At 45.5% G+C, this 20,256-nt stretch overlaps 1 protein-coding gene and 1 non-coding gene across 3 annotated transcripts in view; one reads left to right on the forward strand and one right to left on the reverse strand.

The window, feature by feature from the left end:
- DACH2 (dachshund family transcription factor 2) overlaps positions 1–20,256 on the forward strand; it is a 448,249-nt gene that overhangs the window by 63,119 nt on the left and 364,874 nt on the right. The gene's annotated exons all lie outside the window — the stretch shown is intronic.
- Positions 4,698–4,833, reverse strand: LOC114812973. The gene has a single exon (XR_003760584.1). It is a non-coding gene; the product is annotated as a small nucleolar RNA SNORA7 (small nucleolar RNA).

Genomic DNA, 20,256 nt, shown 5'->3' on the forward strand with positions numbered 1-20,256 from the left:
GGGGCCTGCTCCCTTAAAGTCCGAATCCCCCCCGCCTTAAAATCACACCCCTACTCACATTCTCACAGTGGACAGTTCTCTCCTATGATCACAGCCATTTTTTATGTTGTCCTCCCCAAAATTCATTTACGTTCCAGGGATCCAATTGAGTTCCATTTTGCCACCAATTCAGAAGCATTTAATTAAAACTCTCGGACGAAATAGTAATTTAGGCAAAGTGAACGTGTTTCATCTAAAGAAATATCTTAGTCCTAATCACTTTGAGAAATGATACCTCCTTGGGTGTAAAATATTAAATTGATCAATGACCTTTGAGGACGCAATATTTTAAGTCACTTTTGACAAGCCACAGAGCCATCACCTACCATACCTCAAATGTCTGATGCCATTTTAATCTCTGCCAAAAGGTGTTCGGGGGGCAGACTGGCCTCTAATACTCCGGCCTCCATGGCTGGGTCAGATTCTAGCACATTTTTATTATCGAACCCCAGCACCGGCCTCTCACATCACTGAAGCTTTTCGGGGACTGGCTAGCGGCCAGAGAGGAATGAAGACACTCAAATGGCTCTTCAGACTTATAAATGGATATTGCCTTTATTCAAATCTTTCTTAAAAGGAGCAGGGAGAATTTATTATGAATGTAACCACATGACACGGGGCTGAAGCGAGGGAGCCCCTTTTACAATCACAACTTCCCAGAATTGAATGGATAAAGGGCAGAGAGGATAGAGGAATCCCACCGTCGCTTTCTGGAGTAGCTGTCAGCATCCTGGTAATCAATAATAATAATTGTGTTTCTTGTTAAGTCCTTACTCTGTGCCAGGCACTGTTCTAAGCGCTGGGGTTGGATACAAACAAAGTGGGTTGGACACACTCCCTGTCCCACATGAGGCTCACAGTCTTAATCCCCAGTTTAGATGAGGTAACTGAGGCACGGAGAAGGTAAGTGACTTGTCCAAGGTCACACAGTAATAATAATAATGTTGGTATTTATTAAGCGCTTACTATGTGCAGAGCACTGTTCTAAGCACTGGGGGAGATACAGGGTAATCAGGTCGTCCCACATGAGGCTCACAGTTAATCCCCATTTTACAGATGAGGTAACTGAGGCACAGAGAAGTTAAGTGACTTGCCCACAGTCACACAGCTGACAAGTGACAGAGCTGGGAGTCGAACTCATGACCTCTGACTCCGAGCCCAGGCTCTTTCCACTGAGCCACGCTGCTTCCCTGTAAGACAAATGGTATTTGTCTTCCCAGTAAACAAATGGTAGAGCTGGGATTAGAACTCAGGTCCTTTGGATGCCCAGAGCTCGATCCACTAAGCCACACTGCTCCTCGGGTAGCTGCAGGGTGGTGGGTTCAGGAAGTGGTTTGTCTCTACACCCCGGAAAGTGGTTCTGGGGTGAGACAGCTATGGTTTTTCCGATGAATTCATCCTAGCTTTCTGGAAGCCGTGGTGCAGGTGGTGGTAGGTACTGGAGAAGCAGCGTGGCTCAGTGGAAAGAGCACGGGCTTTGGAGTCAGGGCTCATGAGTTCGAATTCCAGCTCTGCCACTTGTCGGCTGTGTGACTGTGGGCAAGTCACTTAACTTCTCTGGGCCTCAGTTCCCTCATCTGTAAAATGGGGATTAAGACTGTGAGCCCCACGTGGGACAACCTGATTCCCCTATGTCTACCCCAGCGCTTAGAACAGTGCTCGGCACATAGTAAGCGCTTAACAAATACCAACATTATTATTATTATTATTACTGAGCTTCCACTGAGGTAATGCATTTTCTTGAATACTTGGGTAATTACAGAAACACGAGACACGTTCCCTGCCCGCAGAGAGCTTCCACTCTAAACGAGGTGAGAGTAAAAAATACTTGCAAGTAGATTAAGTAGAATAAGTAATTACTGAACAATGGAGGTGACTGCTGAGGTGATGTGACTCAGGCTGTGGGGAATTAATCAGGGAAGGCTTGTTAGAGGAGGTGAAATTTTAGGAGAAGCAGCATGACTTAGTGGGAAGTAGCACGGCCTAGTGGAAAGAGCATGGGCCTGGAAGTCAGAGGATCTGGGTTCTAATTCTGCCTCCACCATGTGCTTACTGTATGATCTTGGTCAAATCACTTCACCTCTATGTGCCTCAGTTTCCCCATCTCTAAAATGACTGTGAGGCCAATGTGGGATGGGGACTGTACCCAAACTAATTATCTTGTATTAATTAATCAATGATATTTATTGAACACTTACTGTGTGCAGAGCTCTGTACTAAGAGTTTGAGAGACTACAGTACAACAACAGCATGCCTAATCGAGAGAGCATGGGCCTGGGAGTTAACAGGACCTGGGTTTTAATCCCAGCTCTGCCAATTATTAATGACGGTATTTGTTAAAAGCTTACTATGTGCCAAGCACTGTTCTAAGCTCTGGAGTAGGTACAGGTAATCAGGTCGTCCCACATGGGGCTCACAGTCTTAACCCCCATTTTACAGATGAGGGAACTGAGGCACAGAGAAGTGAAGTGACTTGCAAGGCCACACAACAGACAAGTGGTGGAGCTGGGATTAGAACCCATGACCTTCCGACTCCCAAGCCTGAGGTCTTTCCACTGAGTCACGCTCCTTCTCAGCTATGCTGCTTCTCGTGCGCTTACTGTACTTACAGTGTGGCCTTGGGCAAATCACTTCACTTCTGTGTGCCTCAGCTTCCTCAGCTGTAAAATGGGGACACCTGTTCTCCCTCCTACTTAAACTGTGAGCTCCATGTGGGACAAGGGACTGTGTCAAACTTTCATTCATTCAATCGTATTTATTGAGTGCTGACTGTGTGCAGAGGACTTTACTGAGCGCTTGGAATGCACAATTCAGCAACAGATAGAGACAATCCCGTCAAAGGGCAGGGACTGTCTCTATCTGTTACGCGATTTGTACATTGCAAACGCTTAGTACGGTGCTCTGCACATAGTAAGCGCTCAATAAATACTATTGAATGAATGAATCCCTGCCCAACGACGGGCTCACAGTCTAAACAGGGGAGGCAGACAACAAAACAATACAGATAGGCATCAATACCATCAAGATAAATAGAAGCATAGATATATACACGTCATTAATAAAATAGAGTAATAAATAATATATACCAATAGGCACAAGGGCTGTGGGAAGGGGGAAGAGCAGAGGGAGGGAGTCGGGGGAATGTGTAGTTATCCCAGCACTTGGACCAGTGCTTGATGCATAGTAAGCGCTTAACAAATTCCATGAAACAGCAATAAAAAAACAGAGTTGGTAGTCATGATCCTCGACCACAAGGACCTTACAGTCTAGAGGAGGAACTTTCATATGTAGATCCCCCAGGGCTAGTATGGTGCTTTGCACATAGTAAGCACCTAAGAAGCACCACTATTACCATTATTACAAGGAGATAATAATATAATAATAATAATATTGGTATTTGTTAAGGGCTTACTATGTGCAGAGCACTGTTCTAAGCGCTGGGGTAATCAGGTTGTCCCACGTGGGGCTCACAGTTTTAATCCCCATTTTACATATGAGGTAACTGAGGCACAGAGAAGTTAAGTGACTTGTCACACAGCTGACAAGTGGCAGAGCTGGGATTCGAACCCATGATCTTGACTCCAAAGCCCACGTGGCTCTTTCCACTGAGCCACGAGATCTGTGGCCTATTGCTGCATTTGGTCTGCTGCGTGACTTTGAGCAAGCCACAACCTCTCTGGGCCCCCATTTGCTTCTCTCTAGAATGGGGATAAAATCTCTGTTCTCCTCCCCACCCCATTTCCAATATTTTTGGAAAAGCAATATGATCTAGTGTACAAAGCATGAGCTGGGTATCTGAAAGACCTGGGCTCTAATCCTGGCTCTGCCACTTGTCTGCTGAGTGACCTTGGGCAAGTCACTTCACTTTTCTGTGCCTCAGTTACCACATCTGTAAAATGAGGATTAAGACTGGGAGCCCTATGTGGGAGAGGGGCTATGTCGTGGCTCAGTGGCAAGAGCCCGGGCTTGGGAGTCAGATGTCATGGGTTCCAGTCCCCACTCTGCCGCTTGCCAGCTGTGTGACTGTGGGCAAGTCACTTCACTTCTCTGGGCCTCAGTTCCCTCATCTGTAAAATGGGGATTAAGACTGTAAACCCCACGTGGGACAACCTGATCACCTTGTATCCCCCCAGCGCTTAGAACAGTGCTTTGCACATAGTAAGCGCTTAACAAATATCACCATTATTATTATTATTATTATTTGCTTATGTCCAATCCCAGTGCTTAGAACAGTGCCTGGCACATAGTAAGAGCTTAACAAATCCCATTATTATTATTATTATTATTATTATTATTATTATTTTTAATAATAAGAGCTCTTGGTGGACATACAAACTGTGACCCCCTCATCGTCTGTATCTACTATGTGTAAGCACATAGTAAGCGCTTAACAAATACCAACATTATCATTACCTTAGTGCTTAGCACCATACTGTCTTGTATTATGCCGTCGCGTCATTTCCGACTCATAGCGACACCACGAACATCTCTCCCAGAACGCCCCGCTCTCCATCTGCAATTGTTCTGGTAGTGCAGCCATAGATTTTCTTGGTCAAAATACAGAAGTGGTTTACCATTGCCTCCTTCCGCACAGTAAACTTGAGTCTCCACCCTCGATTCTCTCCCAAGCCATTGCTGTCCACCATGGGTGAGTTTTGACTTGCAGCAGATTGCCTTCCGCTCACTAGCTACTGGTCAATCTAGGAATGGAATGGGGGCCTCTGCTTGACTCTTCCTCCCGTAGCCGAGTCTGGTAGAGAACTGGAAACTCTCCAGGTGCGACCCTGAGAGAGTTAGCACCATACAGGGCCTGTAATAAGTGCTCAGTGAGCGTGGGAGCATCAATGAATGCTTGAGAGAGTAAAGAGTTTCCCGGTGGGGCGTTCTGACAGTCGCTTCAAGATGAGGCCCGCATGATCTGTTGGGTTGGGTCCGGATCCCAAAGCAAAGTCGTCCGTGAGATAGAATCTGGAGCAGAGGGTCCCTGAGAAAGTGTCGCACAATCAATCGACTAATTAGTGGTACTTGGGGAAGATCAGCTGCGTTCAGAGTACTGGACGGAATGCTTGGGAGAGCACCCTAAAAAAGATAGTGTGACCTAGTGAATAGAGAGCCCAGGCCTGCTAGTCGGAAGGACCTGGATTTTAATCCCGGCTCTCTGCCATCTGTCTGCTGTGTGACCTTGGGGGAGTTACTTCACTTGTCTGAGCCTCGGTTACCTCATCTGTAAAATGTGGATTAAGACCGTGAGCCCCATGTCGGACATGGACTGTGTCCACCTTGATTAGCTTGTATGTACCCCAGCACTTAGTACAGTGCTTGGCACATAGTAATGCTTATCTAAAAGACACCCTCTCTCCCCAAAGGGGGTTTATAGTCTTGGGGGGGAGGGAGACATGGAACAGTGCAAGAAAATTTACAAATAAGAAGTAGAAGTGCTCAAATAGTACAACAATGTGTACAGTAGCATAACAAGAAGCTGGGTAAGAGTGGATAAGCATGGGCCTGGAAATCGGAGGAACTGGTTTGTAATCCCAGCTCTGCCATTTGTCTGCTGTGTCACTTCAGTTCTCTGGGCCTTAGTTCGTCAGTAAAATGGGGATTAAGACTGTGAGCCCTGTGTAGGACAGGTACTGTTTCCAACCTAATTAGCTTGTATCTACCCCGGTGCCGCAAACAGTGCTTGGCACATAGTAAGTGCTTAACAAAGACTATCTACCCCAGTAGTTAATGCAGTGTCTGACACATAGTAAGCACCTTACCAAATACCATTAAAAAAAAAAAGTTATGCTCAAATGGGGCAAAATTGCTGAACCGATGGGGCAGATGTGATTTAGGGAGAAGAAAAATCAATCATGTAATTTAATTACTTTTTCAAGTCTGAAACATCACCAGATGGAAGTTCTTTTTCTTGTTAGGAGGCTCAGATTGGATCCTCCCTTTCAGGGCGCTCTGCATCTTTTCCACGATTCAGCGTTTGAAGACAAAATGATTCTTCTTCAATCTTTGTAGGGGGTGTCCCCAGAAAATCCATTCCTCCTGGTCTTTCTGAGGGCGTGGGGAGGCTATTCGTTGACGGGGAGGCTGTTTATTGACCCCACTTTCTAACAGTTTGAGAAAACACAGTCCAGTGCGGAACATTTGGAGATTTCCGGCCTTCTAAACTGGACAGTTAAAAGATAAGATCAGACCCTGGGCCAGTTCACTGACCAAGAAAGGAAGTGAATTTGTCTGTAGGTTCTGTTGGCTCAGCTCATTTTCAAGTTGCAGTAAAGTCTCAGATGGTTTCTGTAAGATCCTGAGAGTCTCTGACAAGGTTCCTTCACCTTTTCCACATCTTGGTGCACCTTTAGATATTTAGATATTTCATGAGCCCTAGAACCACAATCCAATAAGCCCCCAAACTATTAGTTATGAATATTTGAGTCACAGAAACTTGGCCCTGGCCTCTCAGAGTTTTTTCATTCGGGTTCTGCTTTTCCCTGGGCTGTAAGGGACACCCAGTGAGATCAGCGAGGGGAGATCACTGAGCTATTTACTCATATATCCTTGCAAGGAAAGTGACCCGATTTCAGATTTGAAATGCATTTATCCTTTACCCCACTTCAATTTCATTATCCAAATGATCTCCATTTAATAAATATCCATTCTGCTGCTCAGATCACCTTAAATCATCGTTTAGAACACATCTCCCCTCATCAAAAACCTTTATTTACTGCCCTTTTCCTTCCGTATCAGGCAGCCACTCTGGGTCTTTGGCTTCTACGCTTTTCACCAGTTGTCTGCTGGCCTATTTCCCCTCTCCATAATTTCTTTTAATGTCTGTTTCTCCCTGTAGACTGTAAACTCCTTGTGGGTAGGGCTCCCGTCTACCAACTCTGTTGTATTGTACTTTTCCAGGTGCTGAATATGGTGCCTCTCACACCAGTAAGTGCTCAATAAATACCACTGACTGACTGATTTTTTTCTGGCCCCCTAAAAATAATGGTAATTGTGGTATTTGTTAAGTGCTTACTATGTGCCAGGCACTAAGGGCTGGGGTAGGCACAAACTAATCAGGTTGAACACAGTCTCTGTGCCCTATAGGGCTCACAGTCTTAATCCCAATTTTACAGATGAGGTAACTGAGGCACAGAGAAGTGAAGTGACTTGCCCAAGGTCACACAGAAGACAAGTGGTGAATCTGGGTTAAAAACCCGGGTCCTTCTGACTTCCAGACCCCTGCTTTATCCACATGCTACACTGCTTCTCCTCTCACCCACTTTCACATATATACTCTCCCAAGTGCTTCGTACAGTGCTTATTTCTACTTGATAAGAATCAAGACTCTGAGAGCACCATGTGGAACAGGGACTGTGCCTAATCTGCTTATCTTGTATTTTTCCCCAACATGTAGCACAGTGCTTGGTCCTCATTAAGTGCTTAACAAACATCGCAGTTATTATCATAGTTGGAAAAAATGAAAGAATACCAAATTTTAATAATAATAATAATAATGTTGGTATTTGTTAAGCGCTTACTATGTGCCGAGCACTGTTCTAAGCGCTGGGGTAGACATAGGGGAATCAGGTTGTCCCACGTGGGGCTCACAGTCTTAATCCCCATTTTACAGATGAGGGAACTGAGGCACAGAGAAGTTAAGTGACTTGCCCACAGTCACACAGCTGACAAGTGGCAGAGCTGGGATTCGAACTCATGAGCCCTGACTCCAAAGCCCGTGCTCTTTCCACTGAGCCACGCTGCTTCTCAGGGAACTGAGGCACAGAGAAGTTAAGTGACTTGCCCACAGTCACACAGCCGACAAGTGGGAGAGCTGGGATTCGAACTCATGAGCCCTGACTCCAAAGCCCGTGCTCTTTCCACTGAGCCACGCTGCTTCTCTTATTTTAGAGAGCATCCAAACAAAACAGAATCAGGAAAAGGAATAAATGCATTCTTTCCTTACTTTCTAAACTTTGGACCAAGAGCTTCATAAAATTCTCTCAATCAATCAAAGTTGTCAAGGCTGCACAATGGATTGAGCAACAGACGAAGTAACTTAGCAGAGTTTCCATTGTCTTTGCAGAACCCAATATATATTCATATACCGTATGATGCTTGAAGTCTTCAAAACCTCCTTTCTTCCTGCTTCAGTGCTGGAAAGATGATTCTCGAAATATAAAGAAACTGCCCTGTGGTCAACGATAGTCTTAACTACCTGTCAATCCGAAGCAGAAGTTTGTTGAGACATTTAATTACAAGATAATGTAGTCATCAAAATGTCGTTGTGGTAACTGACAGCTCATTTTGGACTCAAAGCGGGCGCCTACCTCCCCTGAGGTCAGAGATGTTCGGAGGTTAACTTAGTAATGACAAGTCCTTTATTATCACATTATGACATTGAAAAAAATTGCAATTATACTAATAAATTAATAACAGTAATAAAATGACAGTCATAATTGCATAATATACATGTTGTCAACTGCATTTTTGGTACATGGTTAGAATTTTTATTTAATCAGCTCATCTTGAACAATATGAATTTTTCCCAGTAAAGCTGGGCATCTGTGGGATTCTGTGGTTTTTAATGTTTCGGGCACACGGGGGGAGAATGTACCTACGTTTCTTCCTATGTGGTTTGAGAATCATTGGGTACGAGACCTCTTGGGCCTGGATTTTCCATTTGCCGACCTTTTTCTCTCCATCGTGTAGGACGTTGGATGAGGATCAAATGTCCCAATTCGGCGGGGACAGGCCCCAGTTGCTTTAGTCTCTTCTGGGGTCTTTTAGAAAAATATACTGCTGCACTACAATTGGGACTGTCCTGGCCAAAAGGGACAACCTACCACCATCCAGTGCCTGACTGATGGGCTGGAGTATGCTCAGTTTGTGTCCTGATTAGGTCCCACAGCAATCTGAGATATGTAGTCCAGCCATCCCAAATAATTGGGGTCTTTAGTCTTATGACACGCTTCTCACCTGGTTTTCTCCATACCCTCCACATGGTTTGCAGTTTTCTAAAGAGAAGAAAGGCAGTTACATGAATACCCATGAATTTGTAGGTTGAAACTTTCCCCTATACTCTATTTCCCCTATCTGTAATTTATTTTAATATCTGTCTCCCCAGTCAGTAATTTATTTTAAAATCTGTATCCCTCTGTAGACTGTCAGTTCCTGTGGGCCAGAATCACATCTACTAACTTTGTGGAAATGTACTCTCCCAAGTGCTTAGTATGGTTCTCGGCCCACAGTAAGCGCTCAGTAGTTACCACGGATTGAGGAATTGGATTGGCGGTGTCCTGATATCCAGGTTTTCATTAAAAGTAATATGGTCAGCTCATCTGGAGGAAAGTTAGGAACTCCAAACAGATGAAAGTCTGAAGACATGAAAGAATGAAAGAATATGGTTTTAGAACTGTACTAGTAATAGTATTTATGAAGCCCCTACTGAATATTCAGTGCTGAGAGAAAATACTTAGGTCAGAATTAGACATGGTTCCTAGCCCCTAAGGGGCTCTGCATTCTAAGAATAAGTGGAGGAAAGGTTTGGCAACAGACAAACGAGGAAGGGGGGAAAACAATAGAAACACTCAAAAAAGGCTGTAGAAGACAAGGACAAAGGTAAGTAGGAGAAGAGCAGTAGGATACTGTGTTCAGAAGAGCAGAATTTCAGGCTCCTTGGGGTTCGGAGTCTAGCAGATGTAAACATCTATCAGTTGAGTAAAGCTGCCCTGCTCAGAAATTCTATGTTAGAAGATGTAGATTATATAGACTGAGTTTATTTTCACTTCACCTCAGACTTGTAGGACATTTTCTGACACGGTTTTGGAGCGGGACGGTTTTGACACTTCTTTGTTATAAAAGTGTTGGTGACAAACAAGGGCACAAGTCTCTGCCTTACTTTGTCCATCTATATAAAGGGGATGACAGGCCCTGGTCCTTTCTACTCAAAGGAACTTTGTGGGAGACTTACAAGGGATATGTAGCTTTCCTACGAAGTTGAAGACACTAGTTAATAAGAAGAAGAACAATGGCTGTGCTATGTGCCAAGCACTGTATGAAGTGCTTAGGGTAGGTAAAAGATAATTAGTTTGGACACAGTCCCTGGCCCACATGGGATCTACGTGTGAGTAGGTTAGTGGATAGAGCACGGCCCTGGGAGTCAGAAAGACCTGGGTCCTATTCTCTGCTCTGCCATTTGTCTGCTGGGTGATCTTGGTCAAGCAACTACACTTTTCTGGGCCTCAGTTCCCTCACCCGTAAAATGGGGATTATTACTGTGAGTCCCATGTGGGTCAGGGACTATGTCCAACCTGGTTAACTTGCATCTACCCAACAGTGTTTGGTAATAATAATAATAATGTTGGTATTTGTTAAGCGCTTACTATGTGCAGAGCACTGTTCTAAGCTCTGGAGTAGATACAGGGTAATCAGGTTGTCCCACGTGAGGCTCACAGTTAATCCCCATTTTACAGATGAGGAACCTGAGGCACAGAGAAGTTAAGTGACTTGCCCACAGTCACACAGCTGATAAATGGCAGAGTCAGGATTCGAACCCATGACCTCTGCCTCCCAAGCCCGGGCTCTTTCCACTGAGCCACACGCTTAACAAGTACCATGATGATGATTATTATTAATAAGGCAAACAGATCTTTAATCTTCATTTTACAGATGAAGAAACAGAGGAGTGAAGAATTGCCCAAGATCGCTCAGCAGGCGAGGGGCAAAACTGGGATTAGAACGTGGGGCTCTGACTCCCCAATCCATGCTCTTTCCATCAGCTCACACTGCCTCACGCCCTCAAAAGATGCTCAGTAAAGGGCATCAGTGGACTGGACCAAGTTGTTTTCTCTCACTTAAGTCAGGTCCTGTGCTCTGACTGAGAAATCCAACTGAAGAGAACAGGGTAATTCCTGCAACCCTCCTGGCTCCCATTTTTCACTCCGGTTCATGAAAGGAAAGACGAGCCCCTCCGCCTGAAGAGGGTGCGGTTTTGTAAGCTGCAAGCTGAGCTGAGAGGAGAGATTCTTGCCCAACTCGGCTTCCTCATACTTGCCGATTAGAAAAGCATAAAACTGTCACACACCCCATTTTGTCCATTTTACTGTGTTGCAATGTTTCCATTTCGAAAGAAAAGCCAATTAGCAGTTTGATGGGATGTTTCACGGAAGAGTTCAGATAACTACTGAGAATCTGTTTTGAAAGAGAGAGTCAGAGAAAGTCTCACAGAGGTTGATGAACCCTCTACGTGTAGAACTGCTGAAATTCTGTGTAGGGAAACTCGGAAGCCACCTGAGGGATGAGGAGGAGGATTGCAATTCTCTGTCCCAGTTTTCCCCTTTTGCTTCTCTTCCTGATACCTTTTAGTCTTCAATTTATCGTCCCCCTGACATCCTCGTTGGAATGTGAGTTTCTCGAAGGCAAAGAAAGCCATTTTTTCGTTCTTCTGGCTGTCCCTATGTCTTTGGCCCAGTGATCTGTACTCAGCACATACTTGGTACAGTACTCTCCATACGGTAATAATAATAATAAAAATTATGGCATTTAAGTGCTTACCTATGTACCAGACACTGTACTAAGTGCTGGGATGGAGACAAGCAAATTGGGTTGGACACAGTTCCTGTCCCACATGGGGCTCAAGGTCTCAATCCCAATTTTCTAGATGAGGTAACTGAGGCATTGATAGGGAGAACGGGTGCAGTCTGGAGTCTCAGAGCAGAATAGCCCTGAGATCTGGACAGCGGTGAACCCCACTGGTCCCTCCCCCTTGGGGTTAGCCATCCTTGAGAGCGATGGGCTCTGCACACAGAAAGAACTTAGTAAATACCATTGATTGATAGATGCTCACAGAAGACCTTCTGGAAGTTCCAGTGAAAATCGGAGGAAAGCCAAGAACAAGAAATGAAAAACAAAGCCAAGAAGTGGAGCCCGGGCCTGAGAGTCAGAGGATCTCGATTCTAATCCCGGCTCTTCCCTGTGTCCTTCTGTGTGATCTTGGACAGGTCATTTCACTTCTCTGTGCCTCAGTTACCTCATCTGTAAAATGGGGATTAAGACTGTGAGCCCCATGTGGGATATGGACTGTATCCGAAGTGAGTAGCTTGCATCTACCCCAGTGTTTAGACCCAGGTCTGCCACTTGTCAGCTGTGTGACTGTGGGCAAGTCACTTAACTTCTCTGTGCCTCAGTTCCCTCATCTGTAAAATGGGGATGAAGACCGTGAGCCCCACATGAGACAACCTGATTCCCCTGTGTCTACCCCAGCGCTTAGAACAGTGCTCTGCACATAGTAAGAGCTTAACAAATACCAACATTATTATTACAGTGTCTGATAAGTAGTAAGTGCTTAACAAATACAGTTAAAAAAAAACACCCAGCTGCTCAGGAAAGCAAAAGTATTGTAAACCACTCGGCTGTGGTTTGACTTCCAAGTCCTTTGGACGCCCCTGCCCCTGGACATAGCTCTGCCACAGCATAAGGGAGACTGAAAGCCATTATTTAGAAATGTTTAACTTCATAAACTCCCCACCGCAGGATTACTCTAGGGTATGCATGCATCTTCCTAATTTCTATATCCTTTTCCACCCGTTGGAACGTAAGTTTATTGTAGGCAGGGAATGTGACTCATCTTTAGGGAAGCAGCATGGTCTAGTGGAAAGAGCAAGGGACTGGGAGTCAGAGGATGTGGTTTTCTAATCCTGGCTCAGCCACAATTCTGTTGGTCCTTGGGCAAGTCATTTTACTTCTCTGTGCTCAGTTATCTCATCTGATTTATGAGCCTTATGTGAGACAGGGACTGTATCCATCTTGATTACCTTGTTATCATGGTAAAAGCTTAACAAATACAATTATTATTATTGCTTCTACAGTACTTACCAATCACTTATTCATTCATTCATTCATTCATTCATTCATTCATTCATTCATTCATTCAATCGTATTGACTGAGAGTTTATTGTGTGCAGAACACTGTACTAAGCACTTGGGAGAGTGCAGTGCAACACTAAACAGACCCATTCCCTGCCCCAAATGGGCTTAAAATCTAGAGGAGAGGAGAGTACCCTTGAGCATTTAGTAGCCCTTGAGCACTTTACTACTCATCCCAGCCACACATCATTTCAATCAATCCAATAATCAATGGTATTCATTCATTCATTCATTCATTCAATAGTATTTATTGAACATGTACTGTGTGCAGAACACTGTACTAAGCCCTTGGCAGAGTGCAATATAAGAGAGTTGGTAGACATGCCCTCATTTATGCCTCCTTGTTGGGTTAAGTGGTGAGTGGCCTAGCAGTGACATAAGGGAGATCCACCATGATGTTAGGCCTATGGGTTTTCCCATCACTTAAGGGAAAGTGAAGCTCTAATCTTGTATTTGGGATTTCCTTCCCATCGTGGTTCCCATAATCCCCACATACATCCAGGGGATTCCACCCCATAGCGTGGAGGTCATCCTAGGTACCAGCTCCTGGAGATCCATCGCTCAGCATATCCTGAGTCCAGTTTACAGGAAAAGGGGACTACGGGCTGAGCCGTCCTGATCGATGGGACCCAAAAGGTAGACTAAATCAATCAGTTGTATTTATTGAGTGCTTACTGTGTGCAGAGCAGTGCATTATGCACTTGGGAGAGTACAGTATAAGAGAGTTGGAAGACGCAGTCCCTTCCCGCAAGGAATTTACAGTCTAGAGCAGGAGACAGACATTAATAAAAATAAATACATTTTGGATATGTACATAAGTGATGTGGGGCCCCTCGGTGAATAAAGGCAGCAAATTGCAAGTGCCAGGGTGACACAGAAGAGAGTGGGAGAAGAGGAAATAGAGTCTAGTTAGGGAAGGCCTCCTGGAGGAGATGTGCTTTCAATAAGGCTCTCAAGGTAGGGAGAATAATTGTCGGATAAGGAGAGGGCCAGAGATCCAGGTCAGAAGCAGGACGTGGGTGAGAGGTCAGTGGCGAGATAGATGAGATTGAGGTTCAGTGAGTAGGTTGGCATTAGAGGAGTAAAGTGTGCCTCTGTAGTTGTTCTCTAAAGGCCATGAGTCCTGTTATGGGAACATAAAAACATGTTTTCTTTGGCTATCTGTCTCCCCCTTTTAGACTGTGAGCCCATTGCTGGGCAGGGACTGTCTCTATCTGTTGCCGAATTATACATTCCAAGCGCTTAGTACAGTGCTCTGCACACAGTAAGTGCTCAATAAATACAACTGAATGAATAAAAAGTCACTTAACTGTTACTAGATGATCCACACACTAGTCCACTCTATTCACTCTATTCCCTGGATCATTTTTCTAAAAAAAGTTCAGTCCATGTTTCCCCACTCCTCAAGAGCCTCCAGTGGTTGCCCATCCAACTCCGTAACAAACAGAAATTCCTTACCATTGGCTTTAAAGCATTCAATCCCTTTACCCTTCCGTATCTCACCTCACTGATTTCCTACTACACACTCCAGGACATTCGCTTCACTCCTCGAACACCAACCTACTCACTGTACCTTGATCTCATCTATCTCATTGCCGACTTCTCGCTCACGTCCTGCCTTTGGCCTAGAACTCCCTCCTTCCTCACAGCCAACAGACCACCAGTTTTCCCATCTTCAAAGCCTTATTAAAATCCCATCTCCTCTGAGAGGCCTTCCTTATTTCCCCTACTCCCTCTTCCTTCTGTGTCATCTATACCCTCTAAGCATTTGATTTGCACTCCACCCTCAGCCGCACAGCACTTATGTACATATCCACAAATTATTTTACTATCTGCCTTCCCCTCTAGGCTGTGAAATCCTTTTGAGCAGGGAATATGTCTACCAAGTCTTTTGTATTGTCCTCTCCCAAGCACTTAGTACGGTTCTCTGCAGACAGTAAATGCTCAATAAATACAGTTGATTGATTCTCTTCCCCTCAGTTTTCATATCTGTAAAATGGATTCAAAACCCATTCTCCTTCCTACTTAGACCGTGCCCAATCTGATTATCTTGTATCTACACGAGTACAGTACTTAGCACATCTAGAATTTGCTTAACTACTGCCCTAACTTTTATTGTTAAGATTGTTAAAAAATATGTTTTAGTTTCGGAGCAGTTTGGTTGGTTTACTTCAAGTTTGACACAAAGTTCTCTGACTGGGAATCTTTTGGTCATCTTGGGTGTTTTTTCCGAGCGCTGTCTAAAGCCCCATGACACTCCAGATACAAGTCCCTGGCTACTACTTTGTTTAATTTGGACTTTGTCCTTCCGAAGGCAACAGTGTCCTCGAGTCTTTATCTAAAATCGATGAATTAGTCAGGTTGATTGAGGGCCTGCTGGGTGCAGAGTACTGTACTAAGCGCTCAGAAGGAGTGTGCCATAGAGCTAGAAGGCACCATTCCTGCCCTCAAGGAGCTTTTACAGTCTGATGGTGGAGACAGACACAAATGAAAAAGGGCTTAAGTAAGAGAGTATCACATTTTATCCATTTTAAGAAGACACATATGCTTGGGTGAAGATCCTGTGATTCTTTCCCAATTCCTGCTGACCCTTGTGATGTCCTCTCTCAATCAATCAGTCAATCAATTCATCAATCAATGGTACTTATTCAGCACTGCCAGTAGTTAAATTTTATTTATTGAGTGCTTGCTGTGTGCAGAGTATTGTTCTAAACTCTTGGGAGAGTACAGCACGAGTAGAGTACAATGCTATAGAATTCATAGACTTAATCCCTGCCCACCATTAACCAATCAGTAGTAGTTATTGAGGGCTTACTATGTGCAGAGCATTGTACTAAGTTCTTGGGCGAGTACAATGAAAGAACAATTTCCTTTCTTCCCAATCCATTCCTGCCCCTCATAGGGGATGGCAAAAACCCACTCTCTCTTCCAACCACAGAGAGCTATGGTTTAGCCTTCTCTTCCTCTAGCTTTCTAAATCTCCTTTCCTCTCCTCCGTGTCTTTGTTTCCAAAGTCCCAAGTCCCCTCCTCTTTGCCTGCAATTTCTTGGCTTCCTCCCTCCCCCCTTTCTCTACCACCTTTCAGCTTTCCCCTCATCTCTTCTGTCACCCAGTGCGAAACCGAAGAGCCATTCGCATGCAGAGACAACTATTTCAACCCTGTGGATTTTAATCTGTCCCCCCGACCTGCCTTGATGCAAATGCCCTTTCTCTTGCTGGAATAGATGTTTTGTGTGGTTTGAAGGGTTTGGAAATCCTCATCTTTTGAATGTTGGGGATTAAACTCGTCGCAAGAGAAGAGCTGAAGCCGTCTAGGAACCTCCCTTTAACAATCTAATATGGCTTTAGGGACACCCTCAAGGGGAGGGCTTGAAGAATTGGAGTCTTACAGGCGGCCATTAGCTAGAGAGAGAAAGATGAAATGGCAGTGGGAAATTTGCTTGCTCCCAACTACATTTTCAATTTGTATTTGTTAAACACTTGCTCTGTGCCAGTCAGTGTACTAAGCACTGAGGTAGATACAAGCTGGTCAGGTTGGACACAGTCCCTGTCCCATATAGAGCTCACAGGCATAATCCCCATTTTACAGATGAAGTTACCAAGGCTCAGAGAACTTAAGTGACATGTCCAAGGTCACAGAGCAGACAAGTGGTTGGGCCGGGATTAGAACCCAGCCCTTCTGACTCCCAGGCCCCTGCTCTATCCACTAGGCAGTGCGGCTTCTCAAGGAAGAATTTGCCTGTGGCATCTTTTTGCATCCTTTTGGAGCTGTGGCTTTGTCCGTGTCGAAGTATTTGAGAGACGAAATTCACTCTGGACCTTGAGGGTTTTCACCCTCCCTTTGGGCAGATGAAGCCATCTGAGTGTATGGCATGATGGGGGAAGGGAGAAAAGACAGAAAGTCAGAGTGAAAAATGGCCTCTGTTAGAGAAACGGCATTGGGTAGTGGATAAAACACAGGCCAGGGGTTCAAAAGGTCATGGGTTCCAATCCCGGCTTCACCACGTGTCTGCTGTGTGATCTTGGGCAAGTCATTTCACTTCTCTGGGCCTCAGCTTCCTCATCTGGAAAATGGGGATCGAGACGGTGAGCCCCACGTGGGACGGGGACTGCGTCTAACGCGATTTGCTTGGATGCACCCCAGCACTTAGTACAGTGCCTGGCACATAGACGCTTAACAAATCCCATCATTATTATTGTTAGTATTTGTTTTGTCAGTCCCCCCGCTCGCAAAATCCATGTGCTGTTGGTTTTCGGAAAATGTGTTGCCGCTGTCCAGTGGTCTAAGAGATGGCTGGTGTCGCTGCCTCCACCTGCTTGGATTCCTGAGTCACCATTAGAGAGAAACTTTTTTTCCCCTGCCTCCCTCACACCTCTTTGGGCGTCTCCCTACCTGGGTTCCGGCCAGCGACGGGGAGAGTTGGGAAAAGAAAGAGGTCTACCATCTTATCCGACTCTCAGAGCTTGACGGATGGCGCTGATTCCAAAAGGCCAACCCTAAATCTTTCTCTCCCGCTTCCCTCGCTAGGACTCCGTTAGGCCGCAGAAGAGCGCTGGCAGAGATCAGAGCGTCATTCAGAAACCCAGCAAATAATAATAATAATGATGGTATTTGTTAAGTGCTTACTATGTGCCAAGCACTGCTCTAAGCGCTGGAGGAGATACAAGGTCATCAGGTTGTCCTAGATGGGGCTCACAGTCTTAATCCCCATTTTAATAATAATAATGATAATAATAATAATGTTGGTATTTGTTAAGTGCTTACTATGTACCGAGCACTGTTCTAAGCGCTGGGGTAGACACAGGGCAATCAGGTTGTCCCACGTGGGGCTCACAGTCTTAATCCCCATTTTACAGACGGGGTAACTGGGACACAGAGAAGTCAAGTGACTTGCCCAAAGTCACACAGCTGATAAGTGGCGGAGTCGGGATTGGAACCCGCGACCTCTGACTCCCAAGCCTGGGCTCTTTCCACTAAGCCACGCTGCTTCCACGCAAATGTTGGGCGACTCGTGTCGGGGCAAAGAGGAGTGAGCAGATTCCTTGGAAAGGAGGGCACGCGAGGGTTGTGTTTCGGAAGCGCAACGAGGGCCGGATGGGGAGAGGAGGCAGAAATTGTTCAGATAGCAGAGTTCAGCAAAAGTGGCGTTTATAAAGAGAAGGCGCGAACAGTTTGTATATGATAAATACCTTTATAATTAGCGAGATCATTAGCATGGACACCATGCACTTAAGTATTCACAAAGAAGTCTTTAAGCTAAGCCGTTCGTCTCACTATGAAGGGGAGAAACAAAATGAATTATATGCAGCTGAGTAAGCTTTTCAGATTCTCCAAGGAGGTGACTTGTCCGTTGATGGCCAGTGGGGGTTGAAGAGTGAAATAATTACTTAACAGCGTGTAAACAATGTGGGATGTGAAGTGTGCTTTTTTTTCTTTTCTTCCTCCTCCTTTTTTTTTTTTTTCATTGAGAGACTTTCTTGTTGCAAAGCCTCCACTGGGACAGGCAGCAGAGAAATTTGATTAAATGGATGCCTGGGGTCACGACCCTGTCTAAGCATGCTGCAGCTCTCAGCATTAATCAAAGAATGTTTTTTGGGGTTTTTTTTTTATAATTCTGACCTTGCCAGATCCTCGGATCCACGGCGAGCTTTGAATTCAGTGGTGGTGGGGTTAGGCAGAGTTGGAATCTCAGACGGTCGACAAAGAGAAGCCGGAGAGAGGCAGGCTTCAAGGACAATGGAAACCCATCGTGTTATTTTAGGGCGTGCTGGGGGATGTTTAGGGGTGGGGAAGCCTATCGGCCGTCTAGGGAAATGTGGCGATCCGGTTAGGAGGAACACGGGAGGTGTATTTATTGTAAAAGAGCCCGGAGAGGAGACGGTATTCACGGAAGAGTCTCGCGGTTCGGAGGCTATTGGCGATGCTTGGCTTTGGAAATAGTTTCCCCTCAGGACCGAAGTCTGTGGGACAGTCGCACCACTAGGCCCAGGAAGAGCTGGTCTTGGGACACCCCTAATCTGTGGTCAGGAAATACCAAGGTCTGAGAGGAATTGCCAAATAACCCTGACTTCTCCAACCTCGGCCTCTGTATTCCGGAATGGCGTCTTGCCGTTGTCCTGCCGGAGGGGGTGAGGCTCTCCCCGTCACCGCTTAACTGGGCATGAAGATGAAGGGGGGATGCTTCTTGCAAAGAGCTGGAATCACGGTCTTCCCAGGGGCTCATCTCTGTGGGCTGTGGGACCCTAAAACCAGCCCACTCACATTTGACTCTTGGTGGAAAGAGCCCGGGCTTGGGAGTCAGAGATCACGGGTTCGAATCCCGGCTCTGCCACTTGTCAGCTGTGTGACTGTGGGCAAGTCACTTAACTTCTCTGTGCCTCAGTGACCTCATCTGTAAAATGGGGATGAACTGTGAGCCTCATGTGGGACAACCTGATTACCCTGTATTTACTCCAGCACTTAGAACAGTGCTCTGCACATAGTAAGCGCTTAACGAATACCAACATTATTATTATTATGAGGATGTTGGGCTCTTCAGTCTGCTCTGATGTGAAAGGTGAATGCTCCAGTGAGGAAGGACTGTGGGATCTGAAAATGGGAAAAAAAAAATCCCTTCCCAGAAAAGGGTGATCCTGCAGGGCGATCGGGCACCATTTATAACAGTAATTAGTAATAATGTGGCGTTCGTAAAGCACTACTATGTGCCAGACACCGTACTAATTGCTGTATAATTATGGTATTTGTTAAGCGCTTACTTTGTGTCAGGCACTGTATTAAGCGCTGGTGTGGATACAAGCCAATTGGGTTGGACACAGTCCCTGTCCAACATGGGGCTCGCAGTCTCAATCCCCATTGTACTGATGAGGTAACTGAGGTACAGGGAAGTGAAGTGACTTGCCCAAAGTCACACAGCAGACAAGCAAATCGGGTTGGACACAGTCCCCATCCCACATGGGGCTAACGGTCTTAGTCCCCATTTTACAAATGAGGTAACCGCAGCACAGAGAAGTGGAATGACTTGCCTAGGGTCACCCACCAGTCAAGAGCAGAGACAAGATTAGAATCCAGGACCTTTTGACTCCCAGGCCCGGGCTCTACCCTCTAGGCCACACTGCTTCTCACGCTGCTTGGCAAGGGCCAAGAACATTCCTGCCCAGGGGAGGCAGTGAAGCCTAATGGAGAGAGCGTGGGATTGGTGTCAGGGGGTCCAATTTCTAGTTCCACCTCGGCCGCTGGCATACTGTGTCGGTTTTTGTGAGTCATTTAAATCTCTTTGGGCCTCAATTTCCTGATCTCGAAAGTGGGGATAA

Source organism: Ornithorhynchus anatinus, chromosome 6 (assembly GCF_004115215.2).
Source record: "Ornithorhynchus anatinus isolate Pmale09 chromosome 6, mOrnAna1.pri.v4, whole genome shotgun sequence".
In the NCBI taxonomy this organism is placed as follows: Eukaryota; Metazoa; Chordata; class Mammalia; order Monotremata; family Ornithorhynchidae; genus Ornithorhynchus; species Ornithorhynchus anatinus.